A 14139-nucleotide genomic window follows, 5' to 3' on the forward strand; every position below is an offset into this window, starting at 1 on the left:
AGGCTGGGCCATAGGGCAGCACACCATCTATCCACAACCTCAGAGACAGACTGCTGCGTGTGCATGTGTGGGGGGCACAGTCAGGATTGGAAGGGACATCCCTGGGGGAGAGTAGTGCCTCTGTGCAATGGGCCTGTGACTCCTGGCGAGGGGGGCACACACACTGTCACTGAGAGGGCTTGCTGCTAATTGCTAGCTTTTGCTTGCCTGCTAAAACTGTCATCATTGCTTCCTCCCATGAACAATTGCATTGAAGCTGAAATCTAAAAAAAGTCTGTCTGCTGCGTTTCTCAATGTGATGTGCTTATTTCTGATTTTGGCTTGCTGGTCAGGTGATGTTCTTTCTTAATCTTCATGCTCTCCTCTGTTCAAATCCAAATATGTGGTTTGCCTTGGTCTACTGAGCTATAGGTTGTCGCCGCCGCCGCCGAGTGAGATGGTCTGCTCTGCTGCTGCCTGCTTTTTCTGGCCACAATGGGAGTAGTACTACTGCTGTGCCTGAAGCAGCACACACGCACCCCCCTCCCCTCCCCCCAAAAAAGCTGTGTCGCCAATGATGAGCTTGATGCTGGTGCAGCCCTCACACAAATGTCTGTCTCACGCAGACAGAGAGAGCACACATTGCAACCTGAGGCGACACAACCCTTTCAGCCCTAACCCTCTTGCAGAGTGAGTGAGCACACCCACACAGTGCACACACACAGGGGAATAAAGGCATATTACTAGTCTAGACTCTAAACTAGTGGTAATGTTGTATCATGTGATTGCACACAGTCTTTCTGCCCAGTATCTGCGGTATGCATTGGGATGCAATCCGAAAAAGCCTGCAAATTCTAGCTTGCTTTGTTGCAGAGACCTCTTCGTCGTGTGTGGTGGTGTTGTGTGATGTGGTGTGGTCGCGTGGGGCCCGGGAAAGGACAGGACAGGTGCAATTCACTGTGCCTGTGCGTGTGTGGGGAGATATATTATGTTTCCAAATGAAGATCGGGTCATGTTTGAGAGTTGATTGACAGCATTTTATTTGAAGATTGCTTGCCCATACATAGATGTGGCGATCACATGCCACAGAGTCAGACAGGTTGCGGAAAAGAAATGTCCAGAGACACGTGCGTGCTGCCATTCTCTTCTTATCTGCCATCATCATCCATGCATTACTCTTCAAAGCTGTGTGGGCTAGGAGGGGGCAACATGCCAAGCCTTGCTGCTCCACTTGCGGAGTGTTGTTGTCTTGCGTGCGTCCTCCACATGCTATGCGTGTTCCCTCCTGGCTGTGCCTGTCTGTTGACTGTAGTGGGCCAAAAAAGTTTGGATGAGGTGAGGTTCAGGGCAGGGCACTGTTGCTGGACTTGGAGTGGGAGCAGAGTGGGGTGGGGTGGTAGTGCCTAATGGGTGCAGTAGGCTGCCACCACAATTTCAGGGGGATGAGACAGAGGGTTGATTTTTTTGTGAATTTCTGAAGTTTTTGTGTCTTTGGGACAGATGGGGGGGCAGAAAGTGGATCTGCCCCAAAAGAGTGGGGTGGGGTGGTAGTGCCTAATGGGTGTAGGCTGCCACCCCAATTTCAGGGGGATGGGACAGAGGGCTGATTTTTTGTGAATTTCTGAAGTTTTTGTGTCTTTGGGGCAGATGGGGGGCAGAAAGTGGATCTGCCCCCTAAGAGTGGGGTGGGGTGGTAGTGCCTAATGGGTGTAGGCTGCCACCCCAATTTCAGGGGGATGGAACAAATTGTTGCTTTTTGTGAATTTCTGAAGTTTTTGGGTCTTTGGGGCAGATGGGGGGGCAGAAAGTGGATCTTCCCCAAAAGAGTGGGGTGGGGTGGTAGTGCCTAATGGGTGTAGGCTGCCACCCCAATTTCAGGGGGATGGGACAAAGGGCTGATTTTTTGTGAATTTCTGAGGGTTTTCTTGGGTGCAGCAGAGTGCTAGATTGATTCATTCCCATACTCATCATAGTAATAAAGGAGAGAGTGAGAGAAAGTGAGAGTGTGGGGTCATTTAGAGTTGAGAGTAGTATGATGCTTGATGAATGAATGAATGAATCTAGAACTCTGCACCCAAGAAAACCCTCAGAAAAACCCTCCTCTGTCCCATTCCCCTGAAATTGGGGTGGTAACCTATACCCATTAGGCACTACCACCCCTCCCCACTCTTTTGGGGCAGATACACTTTCTGCCCCCAATCTGCCCCAAAGACACAAAAACTACAAAAAATCACAAAAAATCAGCCCTTTGTCCAACCCCCCTGAAATTGGGGTGGTGGCTACACCCATTACCACCCCACCCCACTCTTTTGGTGGTGGGCTCTACCACCCCACCCCACTCTTTTGGCTCCAGGGTCCTTTTTGCTGATCTGAATCTATTCGGATTGGGATTCGGATTAAATCCGAATCCGAAACGAATCGGGGGTGGTTCGGGTCAGCAAAATTCGGGCACAGAACAGAAGAAGGGTGATTCGGCTCGGGTCCTGAGCCGAATCACCGAAAACCCGAAATGCACACCCCTACTTGTCTCCAGCCAACAGCTTCTCTCCTTCAGCTGAAAGATCGATTGCTCTCAAGCCTCTGATCCTGGTAATATGCTGCCTCTACAAGCCTTGGATCCCTCCATTCTTTCCCCTTCTTCTCCTTTCCCCTCGTCCCTCTACTAATTCCTGATCTCCCCAAACCATGCCAGCCCTCAGCCTTCCTTACCTCCCCCCCCCCTGTTTTTCCATCTGTATCTGAGTTGTATTAGCTTCTAGGAAGATTTAACACACACACATATGTTAGTTAGGAACACTGGGTGAATATTGTTGCTGGTTAGGGTTGAAATACTGTTTGTAATATTGATAGAATGTTCTGCTTTCTGCTCAGTTAGATTGATGTTGTTATTCTTTTGTACTCAATAAAGCCCATTGAATCATTTAGGTTTGGTTTGATCTCCTTTCTTCCTTGCGTCCAGATCCTACATGGTCACTATATAAAATAACTTGGTCACTTTGTGACACTATGAGACAGGCCTCATTTTGTATGCTAGCTAAAGAGCATATTCAGTATATAAATCAGGCCTGGACCACAACAGGAGGAAGCAGAACACAGTGCTACAATCCAAAAGGAAAAAAGAAAGCGTTGCAGAGCATCTATAAGTGTCAACAGTTGCACGCTGAGAACGGTTAGTTGCACTAAAAGCACTACAGTGGAACAGAGAGGCAAATCAACATTATGCAATAGATGCAGGTACCAGTCACCGCAACTGTTTTTCTTTTTTAATTAAAATAAGCAAGTGAAAAACTATACGTCTGAGCAACGGGACAAAAAGCAAAGGATCATGATATTTCCCTCCAGCAGTTATTTTTTTCCTCCTTAATGTTGCCCTCTCAAGGCTCCTTTTCCATCCATGTGAGAAAAAAGCAGCCAGAGGTAAAAACACTCCACCCATTTCTCTGCTGAAACTCGCAACTGCCAGTGGCCATGTGTAATTCGAATCACAACCACCCACACCCAAGAAAGTATTACATGTGTCTGTTGTAGAAGGCACATCTTAGCAATGAGACTGCTCCTACAGCTAATCTGTGGAATGAAGAAGAAAAAAGCCCTCTAGCATGTCACCATCAACTGTTGACTGTCTGGACACACGCAGAAAAAACCCAGTGCAAAAAGCTAAATACAGTTTTATAATACCTCACTAAAGATGAAACATGACCACTACTCGCATAAGAGTTATGCCTTCACCAAATTATTCAAAGCAATTTATTTTTGCAATTCCCTATTCCACGAAAGCAGACAGCAAAGCTATTACCCATGAGCTGCTGGAAGGGCAAACCAGCACAGCTAAGTACCTACTCTCTTCTGCCCCCCTCCCCTCTAATCTCCTCCAACAACAGAGCACAGAGAAAAGCCCAGCCAAAGAAAGGAAGATTGGATTTGAGCTGGATGGGGAGAGGGTTTGCCTGCAAAATTTTGTTTAATGAATAAGGAGCACACCTTGGAGTGAAGAGGTGCTTTCACGCAGCAAGCCTACCCTGAAATGAGACTGAAGAACTCCCTCCGGCTCTTTAGAGCTCTAGGCCACGCCCTTTTGCATGTGATGTATCACATGATGACATCACATGCAAAGGAGTATGGCCTCGAGCTCTAAAGAGCTGAAGGGAGCTCTTCAGTCTCATTTCAGGGCAGGCTTGCTGGCTGAAAGCATCTATTTTCCCTTTCTCTCCCTCTCTGCAATAGACGCTTTCAGGCAGCAAATGCTCCCTAAAAATAATCGGAAAGTCAGTGCTCGGAAGGGGGTAGGGGCGGGGGCGCAGGCTCTCCGCCGGGACTCAGATCTCTGTTGTGCGACCTGTGCGGCTGCGTGAGTGGGGGTGGCAGTAGGCACCCAGCAGAGGGGGATTTTCCAAAACAAAACAAACAAACAAACAAACAAACCCTGGGGAAAAAAAAAAACTGTGGTGGTTGGGTGCGGGGCAAGGTAAGCTCTTGGTGCTCCCCTGCAACTGGCGCCTAGGGCACGTGCCCTGCCTGCTCCACCCAGATTACGTGTCTGCATGGCCCATTCAGTCGGCGAGTGCTTTCTGCGCCGGCCCAGTAGGGTTCTTCCTTCCTCTCCCTGGAAAGCAGGGCAAAGAAGCCCCCAGCTGGGCCAACACAGAATGCACTCTCCAGTTGGATGCGCCACACATGCTGCTCAGCCCCGGAAATGCCTCCTGCATTGGTGTCCTGACACAGGGTGGAAGGGGTATGGCCGGCCGGGGACAGCACAGCCGGGGACAAGCCTGCCATCAGAGGAGGAGGCAGCGGCAGCAGCAGTATGTGTGTAGGGAGACCCAGTGCTGGCAGAGGAGACCTCGTCGGGCGGCGGGGGGGCAGGCCTGGCAGCATTGGCAGGAAAAGGGCAGGCACCTACCTGTCCAGGGTTGCTGTCAGCCTTCCCACGCACCAGACAGAGACTGGGAGTGGGTGAAGTACTCAAAACAACTTTCTCTGGCCCACCTTTAACAAGCAGAGATTCCATTTCTTTTCTGACTATGTCTTAGTGGGAACTGATTCATTTGTGATTGTTTTAAGCCTAAGTATATTGCAATGCATGCAGAGCATATTAAGTCTGCTCAAAGGGGGAGTGGATGGTTCATGTAGGGTAGAGTCAACTGGCATGAGTAAAAGGATGTGCAAATTAGCTGCCTTTATAAAAATGTATCTGACAATCATACTTTGTACTAGGCTGTCTTACAGACCAGCTCTAATATGACGAGGTTAATGATAGGAAGAAGCCGGCCCAGATTACTCTACATTCACTTACCCCATTTACATATGCAGGTGCAGGCAGTGGTGCAGATGGAGGTAAGGACCGATGTACGGATGGAGGTGAGGATGGAGGTGCAGATGGAGGTTCAAACAGGGGTGGTGTTGTGGACCTGACAGAATGAAAACAGACATTAAAGAGAATCTGCTGCATCTAGGCCAGCCTGAGCACATTTGCTTACAGCACTACACAAATCAACCACATACACCTTTACTCCAAACAGTCTGTGCTCTATCAGAGGCAAAGGTGCACCTAGGTAATTTTGGAGCCTGGACCTAAAGGTTTCTGGAGCACCCCACCCCTCACCCCCACCCCGCAACTTAAGCATCATCCCCCCTACACACACACACACACACAGACACTGTGACACATGGAATATTTTTCATACGTGGGTTCTTGAGGGCACAAACAGCAACTGAACTCACAAGAATGTAAGAATATAAAACAGATACACTTATGCAGATATGCACTAGCAGAAATGTATCAACACACAACTTAATATATTCCCATCCCACATGTCTCTCCCCCCTCTGTCTCTAAAGCACCTGAAACAGGTCACAGTTATACTTGAGTGCCTGGTCGATTGAGGGCCAGTGGAGACCACACCACCCAAAACAAACTAAAAAGGAATTGGGGGCCCCCAAGGGGTGTGGAGGCCAGTGTTGCCTCTAGCAGGGATTTCCGGATACTGTTCACTACAACTCCCAGCAATAGCCTTTGGCTGCAGTGGCCTTTGGCTGGGGATTCCGGGAGCTGTGGTCAACAACATCTGCGAATCAATGTTAGAGAGAAGCCTGGTGGAGGCCCTGGACTTCGGCCCCAAAGTTCAAAGTGCCTTGATCCATATGTCCCAACCAGGACCTTAAGTACTTCTTCAGAGGCCCTCCTCTGGGTGCCCTTGCCAAAGGAGGTGAGGCGGGTGGCTAAAAGGTTGAGGGCCTTTTGGGTGCTGACACCCCATTTATGGAATAACTTCCCGAGTGAGCTTTACCTGGCTTCCTCACTTTGTTCTTTTAGATGCCACCTAAAGACCTTTTTGTTTTTTCAGGCTTTTTAAATTTTGATTTTCAAATTTAATTTTTTAAAACTGATTTTAAAAGAGTTTTAAAATGTCTTTGTATTGCATTTTGTATTTCCTCTCCCCACCCCCACCCCCACCCCTGCCACTTTTGGTCTCTTATGATTTAATGTGTTATATGTTTTCATTTCATGTTTTCATTTCATGTTGTGAGCCACCCAGACAACAATTTGTTATGGGATAGCTAACAAAGTTGTTCATCACCATCATCGTCATCATCATCATCATCATCATCATCGCCACCTTAAATTTATTACAGGCTGATATCCAGAGCAGCAACCAGAAAATCTGCTCCTAACTCAGCCAGATTGTTCCGGAGCGGAGGGCAGAGGCGGATCCAGGGTGGCCGGCGAGCGGACCAGTGGCACCCAAACCCCCACCACCACCACTCACTTGCACAGGCTGAAGCAGCAGCACACTCACACGAGATCTCTGGGCAGCATGGGACGGGGGCGGCGGGTGGGTGCTCCCATTGGATGGTGGAGAGCGCAGGCCGGGCCCGAGAGCTGTCTGAGCTGTCTGCTGCTGCTGTGTGCTGCTGTTTGTTGTCCAGCAGGCCACACAGCGTCTGCCTGCCCTGCTGGCTGGCTGCATTCTTGCATCAACCGCATACAAACACACACACACTCTCCAGACAAAGTAAACTGCTCCTCTGCTCTAATCTCTCTCTCTCTCTCTCTCTCTCTCTCTCTCTCTCGTGTGTTTGTGTGTATGTCTCGCACGCGCCCTACCCTGCAGTGCAGAGAGCCTCGAAAAGCAGATTTGGAGCGGAGGGAGGCGGCCACCTCTCAGCAGGAGCAGTTCTCACGGCTGCTTGTACAGGGAGACATTGGTGGGCAGTTGGGGGGGGGAGAAATTAGACCCTTCTTTCGCCAAGCACCCCCATGGCTAACATAAACTTCGCAGGCGGGGGCCCTGCACCACAGCATGTGATTCTTTTCCCTCTTGGCTCCTTCCCTCAGAGCTTGTGGCAGCAGGATGATCACGAGAGAAGAAGATTGTGTGCAGGTGTGGGGGGGTTGCCTTTGGTCAGAAGGGGAAAACAGACAAATGCGATTTCCCCTTCCACCTTTGTAATGACTTTGTGGTACTACCTTTGTTTTATTTTATTTTTCTCTCTCTCTTCTCTCTCCGTGGGGTATATGTGTGTGTGTGTAAATCTGCATAAACCAACACCTGGGGCGGGGGGGGGGGGATCGAGGTTAGCGGAGAGGCAAGAGCAGCCTGCTCTCCCCTCACTCAGCAGCAGCAGCAGCAGCAGCAGCAGCAGCCACCGCTTGGGCTTTTGGCTGAGCCTGCCTGGCCTGGTGAGGTGTTTGGGACGCACACGGGGGCTGCTCTGCTCTGCCTCCCCTTCTTTCTCACAGCCACTCAGTCAGTTGGGGGTGCGTGCGACTGCCCACACCGCTCTGCCTGCCTGGTGTGATCACATTGGGGTGCGCAAGCAGGCAGGCAGCCGGCAGGCATGCTGAGGAGGCGAGAGAAGGAGGAGGAGGAGGAGGACAGCGGCTGGAGACGGAGACGGAGACTGCTGCTGGAGCCTGGGGAGTGGGGCTGCAGGCCGAGACGGCGGGGTTCAGTGTGTGTGTGCTGCTGGCCAGAGGCAGGGAGACTCTTCTTCAGTACTTTTTCTCCAAAGGAGGTCTGTTGTTGTCTCTCTCTGTTTAATTAAGGATGTTCCTACCTTCTCCCAGGGGATTTGAGAGAGAGAGAGTTGCACTTTGCATGTGCTCATTTGTTTAAACACATATTGTAAAACTAGTCAGAGACTGAGCTTAGCTAGAAGCCAGAAACAAAAAGAAACCAGAAAAGCCAGCAGGGTGCAACAGGAAAAGAACTGCGGATCTTTGTTTAAAGCCAGCAGAGCCAGAGGAAATGTAGATTCTTTGCCTGAAGCATGTGTATTGCCCTGAGCCTGCCAGCTCCCCCCTTCCCTCTTGCCCTGGGCTCTGATGCTCTCACTTGTCTGTGCTGAAGACCGAAGAAAAGGCATACAAGAGATCTAGCAACCTTCTAGTAAGCTGCCTTTTCCTGAGTCAGCCCATTGGTCCAGTCCATCCTTCTAACTATTGTCCACACAGACTGGTAGCAGCAGGCTAGAAAGTTGGTAGCCAGGCAGCTCTGGAGTGTGTACTTTCACTGAGGAGCTGGTGAGAGAGAATTTCCACACACACCCCACCCCCAGGCCCTGAGGCCTAACCAGGGAAAATGGCACCTAGGGCAAGCACTGAAATTGTGCCCCTGTCCAAACAGGAATGATGGGACTTGTAGTCAACAATATCTGGAAATCCCTGTTAAAAGGAACACTGTACCATCTAGATATGTTTGTTGATCCAAACCTGAAAACATGAGCCATTCAGAGGCATAGCAAGGTTGGAATGGGCCAAGGTGAGATTTTAAAATGGGCCCAGAGCCCCTCAAAGTCCAGGGCCTCCACACACCACAGGCCCCCAAGGATTTAAGTCAGATCTTTCAAAATACGTATGCTGCCTGGAAATACATTTCACTGAATACACACATGCACACTTCACAGTATATAGTGAAATACATTGAGTACTATATATTTATGCTATTTTTAATGCCTAGAACACATTAGCAAGGCTAATGATTAAAATGGACCCCTCGCTGGAGATTAGCAAAGGAGACTTTCGACCATGCAGGGTGAGCCTATGTTTGTTTTCTCAGAATTCTGAACAAATTCAGAAAAGTTTGATTCCAGGAGGTTTTTCACACCAGGCTTTTAAAGCCCTTTAACACACATCTCCTCTGGAATAGAGGTGCTGCATTCACATGTTGGCCAGATTTACCCTGAAGTCCCTGCAAGTTATTGGGGAGCAGTTCAAACACAAGAAAAATAAAATAAAAGCACAGCACATGCTTCACAGTTCTCACTCAGACTTTCTGGGTTGCAAAACAACTTGAACATAAGTGCATTTATGAATGAATGTGATGTGTTTTAGAAAACCAAAATAACTCCATTTTACTTAGAATACCTCACTCTAACTTAAAGTAACCCCAGGCCAGCTCAAGGACACGGCCTCACATGATCAACGTCATTTCTCCACTAAATTGTATCTAAAGAAACTTGGTTCGCACCAGATGAATGCTCACTGTTCTTTGCTGACAGTTAAAGAAAACAGGATGTAACCAAATAAGGAGTGATCACCAGATGAACAATGAATCTTTCGCATGCGTACTAGATACTTAGTCCACCATTTTGTTGCCAAGTATACTATGTCTAGGGTGTCAACATCATTCAGATTGTCTGTATAAATGTAAGATGCACCTATAACCAATTTATATTTCAATGCAGAGCAATAGCCCATTGATTTACCTTGCTGCCTGCAGCAGCAAATAAAATTGCCTCTAATTGATCCCCACTGAGTCTGTTTGATTGGCAAAAAGGCGGACCCAGGGACGAACCGGTATTCACATCAACTTGGTGCCGTGACAGTCGGATGTGACTCTGGGTGGACAATCTGACCCGTCACGGGACAATGAGATCCAGCGCACCTCATAGCATTTTGTCTGTGGAGGATTCTCATGGGCCCGGGATGCGCCAGTCGTCACAATGCGCCACATCTGGGAATCGAGGCAAGAGTGAATGAAAGTGTGAACAGAGAGAGTGAGTGAGTGAGAGAGTGAAATCCAAAGACATCTTTTGGTTCTCCTCAGCCCAAGAGGGGCAAAGGGGAAAAAGCCCAGGCAGGGGCAATCTTCAGCCCAATCAAGGGGGGAAATCTTACAGCCGAAGAAGGGCTACCCAACAGCCGAAGAAGGGCTGCCCAAGAGGGGCAATCTTAAGCTTACTGCCCAAGAGAGGGGCAACAAGCCAAAAGCCCAAGGGAGGGGCGACTTTGAGTCAAAAATAAACGGCCCAAGCACGAGCAAACGAGGGGGCGGGGGACTATGGGAAGTAGAAATAGCAAGTGCCCCAAGCAGCTTCTCCTTTCCAACATGCTATGGAAAACAAGGGGTCTGGGGAAATTATTAAAGAGGGGGAAAATGATTGTCTTTTGCTAAAATCATGTTGTCTCTGTGTTCTTTTTCCAAACTTTGTCCTTGTGTTGCAAACAGTCTGCAAACAGTCTCTGCCATTGTCCTGTTGTAACCAAGCCCAAAGATAACAGTGTTCTAGCTGCAAAAGTTTCTCTGAACAAAAGGCTGCTTTTGTTCTCTTTTTCTTTTTTTCTATCTCTCTTCAACTACTTGAGTTGGAAAAGAGGAAAGAAAATGGAGTTTTGAATGCATATGGGAATTTCAGACAAAAGGGGGAAAAAACTAGAAGGAGACACGTAGAAGGATTTTGGTTAGAGGTTGTTAACAACAACAAAAAGAAAAATGCTTGAAAAGCACCAGTAAGTTATAAGATTGTGATGTGGAAAGGTAATATAGAATTACAGGTTGTTTTTATGGATGGCTGTGATAAGTTTGTTCTATTTAAGCTACTTTCTTAACTGAGTTTATGGCTAACATATTGAAAATGTTATAAAATTCTTTGTGACTCATACGGAGTTTTCTTTTGTTTAGTCCTCTGTTCTGTGAAATACACAAGACAAGCCTCTCTGTGTGTGCGTGCGCGCATGTTTTTGAGAGGGAGCCCAAAGCTCTGGTTCTGTATAGGAATTCAACCCACATCAATCTTATAGCTCATCTCTGTGAAGATGAGGTTTCTGTTGTATTTATTCTGTTTATTCTGTTGTATTTGTGAATGTATTTATTCTAGTGACATGTGTTTTTTTTCTGTAAACTGCTCCAGACCAAACTTTCTCTGCTCTGACATAGAATTCCAAAATTAGCAGTTATGCAGCAGGGGGAGCTTTCAGCGGTCAGCTGGCCAACTGAGGGCTGAATCTTCCCACCTCTGCAGAAGTGCTGCTTATGGCTAAATGCATTAGGCATGAGAGCAAGCTCTATTTCATTCATTCTTATGTTAAGTTGATTGTTATATTTCTGCCACTACTGAGTATCATAAGCCTTTATATGTTATGTTTACTGATTTCCTTGGCGTGGTCTGTCTTACCTATTTTCTGAAGAGGGGGGGGGAAACAAAAAAACAAAAAACTTTTCTCTAAACCGGAAGTTTCCCTTCCAAATTCTTCCTCACAAATGAAAGCTGATCCCTGATGAACAATGTCAACTCCGCCCATTTCTGGATGGGAGGGGGAAAGAGGTTCTCTGAACAGCAGTTTGTAATTGTGGGTGAGAAGGAAAAATGGATTTTAAGATAAATTAGTCTAATTGTATTACTGTCATGTTTTTGCAAAATCTATGCAACATTTCTGCTAGCTGAATTTGATGTAAACTGAGAACTAATGATCAAATGGTCTAAGGTTCAAAATTTTTTTAATTTGACTCATCCACCAGCCCTGCTTTGCCTTCACAGCAGCTGAATCCTAAAACCCCAGACATGAGATTTTATGAAAGGAATTTTGTTTTGCCAATCCTGCAAGTGGCAAGGAGTTCCAAAGCACCGGTTTGCAATTCACCTTGGAAATTTCCCAGCTAAAAGGGATTAGTCTGGGGCAGTAGATGGCTGACTCCCTCACACATGACCGAATATCATGTGACTTTGTTGGGGAATTCTGGGGTTTCCATGGCTACTACTTTATTCTTAATCCAGCTACTTTACTTCCTTTTGAGCCTACAGAAGACCAAGAACATGATTGCTTGCAAGCTGTGGACTGCATCTATGCCAAGCCATCCTGATCTTAAAGATGAACTGTACACAGATGGAGGCAGCTTCATGTAAGATGGACAACGTAAGCTGGCTATGGAGAAGTGACTGACCATGCTCTTTCTCCAGGTATCTCAGCACAGCTTGCAGAGCTCATCACCTTCAAGGTAATTTTTACACAACTCATGGAGCCACTTGGAAAGAAAGAAGATTTTTAACGGTGGGAAACAAGGAAGTAAAATATGGGACACAGATATCAGAACTCTAGACTGCTGTTACACTACTAGAAGAGGTTGCAGTCATCCATACCAGAGGTCACCAGAGGGAAATGACCCAGTGACAAAGGGTAATTGGATGGCAGATGCTGCAGCTAAAACCGCTGCTCCTTCTGTTTCTGTTTCCAAGCATCTTAGATTCCTGTGCTAACTATCTTGGCACAACCCCCCCACCCCAATATTCAGAAAAAGGACATCGACTTTGCACCACAGTGGGGGGGGGCGCATTTAGAAGAGGATGGCTGGTAAAGAACAGCAGATGGATGTGGAATTCTTGCAGAACCAATCCTTTGGTTTTTCCTAGTCAATACAAAGACACTTTTGTGCCTCTTGGATGTACCCTTTTGCAGAACATGTGGCAACAGCCTGTGTAATTTGTGTAGTAAACAATCCTACTTTACCAAGGTATAGTATCTCACTGGACATACCAAGTCAGGTAATGCCCAAGCTGTGGGTAGACAGAGGACAGGGATTGACTTTACCTGTGTGGGCAATCTTTTTCCTTGTCTCGAGAGGTTGTTTTTGCTTTACAGAAATGTCAAACCCAAACTTGAATCCATCAGTGACTTGTTAATTATGAGGCTAAAGATGGAGAACTGGGACACCACAACTATCTACACGTGACCGAGATGAAGATCCCAAAGCCAGATGTTACTGACGGTGGAGAATGAAGTCAGTTATACTGGATGGAGATTGATTGCCCTGACAAAGGACTGTAAGTATGATTGTCAGCCAACATAGTGCAGTGATTAGAGTGCTGGAATAGGACCGGGAAAACCCGAGTCCAAATCCTCATTCAGCCAAGACACTTGCTGGGCAACACAGAGCCTACAACTCAAATGATTTGGCCTGCCTCACAGGGTTGTTGTAAGGAGGAAGAACAGGATGCAGAAGAGAATGTGAGATGCCACATGGAAACTGGACTTTGTTAGCAGTGACTATGCTTGACCTGAAAGGCTTTAATGCCTCCTCAAAACCCCAAACTCACAAGGGGGGTGAAAAATGTGAATGCCTTTTTCTTTTTGATTTTATTGCTTTGCTTTTGCCCAGGATTGCTGTTTTGTTCTCGTGATCAGAAACCAGCCTACAACACAAGCCACCAAGCCTTAAATGAAGACATCATCCCCTGTTCTGGTCTTCAGGGAAAGGGGGCCCCAAGGCAAACAGGGAAACAAAAATATAAATCGGGAAAAAGGGGGAAAAAATGCCAAAAGACCAAATTGAATTAGCCTCAGGTTTTGTCCATCCTTTGTATTATTTGCCTTGAAAACTTGACTTTTCCTTTTGTGCTAATGGTTGGCACCCAGAGACTTAGTCTCAGGATGCTGTCCCTACATGGGGGGGGGGGAGGGAATTGGCAACTCACTTGCCTGTCTTTCTCTCAAGTAAACAGGTTTGCAACCAACAGTGCCTTGAATTGTCTTTCCAAGAAGGATTGGTCCTTCCCAGATCGAAGGAATACCTGGATCCATCGCCAGAATGTGATCCCAAGGGAGTCTCCATCAACAGTGACCCAGGGAAACCAACCATCAGCAGCAGCAGCTACCAGAGGGCAGTCCCTATCTGCATTTCCAGTCCAACCCAATGGTGACAGGACGTCCATCTACTACCCTGTCCTGTGTTCGAGGAAGAAGGCCTAATGCACAGTTCATCTTCCTGCTCCTAAGTGCTGCAGGAGAGGAATAGACAACAAACAAGCAAGCCAATTTGTTCACTTTTCTCTGGAGTCATACATGCAACAGCATTTTCCCAAGCTGTGAAGCCCTGGAACCATCCTACCTGGGTAAGATACCTTGCCAAAGACACTATTTCAAAACTCTGCCAAGGACACTAT

At 47.3% G+C, this 14139-nt stretch overlaps 1 protein-coding gene across 1 annotated transcript in view; it reads right to left on the reverse strand.

Annotated features, from left to right (window-relative positions):
- Positions 1–5338: 5338 nt before the first annotated feature.
- LOC128330203 (bromodomain-containing protein DDB_G0271118-like) overlaps positions 5339–14139 on the reverse strand; it is a 34493-nt gene continuing 25692 nt past the window's right edge. The window contains exon 5 of the transcript XR_008310008.1: positions 5339–5387. The gene's annotated coding sequence lies outside the window, so the exon portion shown is untranslated. The remainder of the gene's footprint in view (positions 5388–14139) is intronic.

The sequence above is a fragment of the Hemicordylus capensis genome, chromosome 6 (assembly GCF_027244095.1).
Source record: "Hemicordylus capensis ecotype Gifberg chromosome 6, rHemCap1.1.pri, whole genome shotgun sequence".
Lineage (NCBI taxonomy): Eukaryota > Metazoa > Chordata > Lepidosauria > Squamata > Cordylidae > Hemicordylus > Hemicordylus capensis.